Source organism: Pteropus vampyrus, unplaced genomic scaffold (genome assembly GCF_000151845.1).
Source record: "Pteropus vampyrus isolate Shadow unplaced genomic scaffold, Pvam_2.0 Scaffold118, whole genome shotgun sequence".
Classification (NCBI taxonomy): domain Eukaryota; kingdom Metazoa; phylum Chordata; class Mammalia; order Chiroptera; family Pteropodidae; genus Pteropus; species Pteropus vampyrus.
Genome location: NW_011888899.1, coordinates 2,246,533 through 2,249,407, shown reverse-complemented (window position 1 = coordinate 2,249,407; position 2,875 = coordinate 2,246,533).

Sequence of the window (2,875 nt, the reverse complement as noted above, 5' to 3'; positions counted from 1 at the left end):
TCCCGCCTGGAGCCTGCATCCCGCCTGGAGCCCGCGCCTGGCGCCTGGCAGAAGCTTCAGTAAACACGCAGTAGACGATGGGAGGCAGGAGCTCGCTCAGCTCTGGTTCAGCCAACCAGCAAGCGGAAGGATGCTGATCTCGGGGGCCCACGGGCTGGGGGGCCGAATGTGCCTGATTGTTTGGGGCAGGAGAACGTGGAGCGGGGACAGTCACTGCCGAAGAGGCTGTGTCGTCTTCTCCACCTTCGGACGGTGTGTGATGCGGAGCCTTTCACGGGACTTCCGGACCGCGGGGCTGAACGAGAGCAAAGACGGGGCTTGTCTTTGAGACACATGGAGGGTCTTCGCCCTCCTCTCGTCAGAGAGCTGTGAGCTCTTCGTCGTCCGGCATCGCTGCTAGAAATAGAGCCCCATGGCCACTTACTCCTCGTGACTCTAATTGAGAATGACATCTCGCCCGCAAGATAAGCCAAGGAGAAGAGAGAGACCACGAGATGTCCTTTACTCGATTCTGCTTTAGGCCTCCATCGTGGGCATTTACTTTTTCAAAAGGAAAGAAAGGTTATTTATTGACTGAACTCCCTTGCACGACTTCCTTTGTCAATAATTACTCATTACTATAGAAACGACACCCAAACAAACAGAAATCACCCACGATTTTCTATTGTCAAAGTTCACTCGTGAGACTGGGCAGCTGGAGCGAATCCCCAGGAATACCTGGAAGATTATATCATTATCTGCGAAGCCTCCTAACGGCGCCGAAGCAAATGGCTTTTCGCTTGTTTTGCCCCGTTGACCTCTTGGCACAGATGATCCCGCGGAGGAAGGCTGCAGCCGCTCTCTCGCTAATGGCGAGGGGTAACTGCTGTGAGATTTGAGGCTATTTCTGACAATTCCAGATAATTAATTCTCTGAAATGGAAAGAGCGGTGTCGCACAGGAGGACGGGCGGCCAGATGAAACTGTGGCCGAGAGACAGCGTCTGAGGCCGTCTGCGTGGCTCGGGGGAGCGGTCGTGGGGACAAGGGGGCCCCCCGGATGCAGCTGTGCTGTTCCGTTCTCGGGGAGGTGGCGGGGGGACTGGGGAAGGAGGTGTCTGTGGCTCACGGCTGGCCCAGGGGACGTCTGCCGGGATGGAACCCAGGAAGCGTTGGCGGCCAGTGTCGCAGAGCGAGCACAGTTCCGGGGAGGGGCGGGGTCCCCAGGCCGAAGCCTGGAAGGAGGATGCACTGAAGGAGCGAGGGCGGGGGAGGGACAGAGGCCCCTCCGTCTCGTTTGTGAACACCCAGCACGCCGTGTCGCCCAACGCCCACGGTCGGCCGGGGGTCACGCTGTTCGGGAAACCGAGTTAGAGGTTAAGTTGTTCATGGCAACGGTAGGATGAGTCGTGTCCGGCAAAGAGTCTGGACAAGTCACCACGACCATTCAGTGTACGAGGCACTGTCACACCCCTGAGTCCCCTTAGGCAGGGACGAAAGCCGACCGTCTCAGAGGTCCCAGCCGCCTCCGCTCCCTCCCAGCCAAGGGGGCTGCAAACCCACAGCTCACGCTGAGTTCTCACCCAGGTCGCCCCACGGCTTTGTCACCCTGCCCCTTCTAGAACCTTCACACAGCAACGGGTCACGAGGGGCTCCCTTTGACGGCCCCCTGCATGCGGATGCCCCGAGGGTGGCCGCCTGCTGACCTTTGCACCCCGGGCACCGCCCGTCCCGTCTCACTGCTGCCCGTGCCCTCGATGCTGCGCAGCCCCGTGATGGCTCGCCGTTCTCGGCCCCTTTCCTCAGAGGTTCTAGAAGGCACCGGCTAATCCTGGATGCGGCTTTAGCAATCCGGACATGCAAACTCGGAATCTTTATATTCTAATTGGTGTCGCCAACTTCCTGGGGGAAGCGTTCCTCTCCAGATGAGCAGAGCAGAGAAGGAAGGGCCGGTGGGACGTCCCAGGGGGCTTTGCAGCCGACGCCGGAGGCTGCAGCCCCCGCCGAGCCGCTGGAGTCACTTCCTACCCACCGAGTCGTGTACGGTAGAGTCGGGACAAGTTGGAGAGGGAGGGAATTTGTCCTCCCGCGGGAACGTTTCGTTACCTCCGGGTTCTCCTACTCTTTCTGGCGAGGGAGGCTCCCTGGGGATGCGTGCGTCGGCCCGTCTGTGACGTGCGGGCGGGCTCCTGCAGCTCCGTCTTCGTGGGGTGAGTGGGGTGTTGTTTTCCCCGGAGGAGCGGGGGCTGCCGGCCTCTGGGGTGAGAGGAGGCAGCGCTGCCCTGGTTGGTGGCTGGTGAGACCGTGACCCGGCCCCAGGCCTCGCTCGGGGGGCTGTTCTTGTCTTCTGGCTCGTGTGGTCCCCAAGGGCTCTGGTTCTGCCCGCAGACAATCTTGGGCTTGCACGTCCCCTCTGGATGTCATCGGCGGTGTGGCCTTGGGCCAGTTACTGACCAACCGCTCCCAGCTTTCCGCTCTTCAATCCCGAGGGAGCCAGCCGCCAGGGGCTCTGGGAGCGCCGCCTCGGTGCTGGTCCAGCGGCGGTGCTGAGTACACGGCTTGAGTCGTCGTTATTATCTGTGTTATTATTGTGGTCATTATCACCTGTGCCTGCCGGCTCAGCAGGGAGCGAGCCCTCGGTCCGCGTTGGGTGCTCCTGTCATTCGTAATTATTGTTTCCTAGACACACACACGCACACACACACGCGCACACACATGCACACACACGCACACACACACGCGCACACACAGACACACGCACACACGCGCGCACACACACAGATACACGCGTGCACACACACACACACACACGCACACACACAGGAGCTGTAGGAGGTGTGAGAAGCCAGCGCTGCAGGGGAGGGGGCTGGTCCTGCAGTGTGCGGGGACAGAACGGAC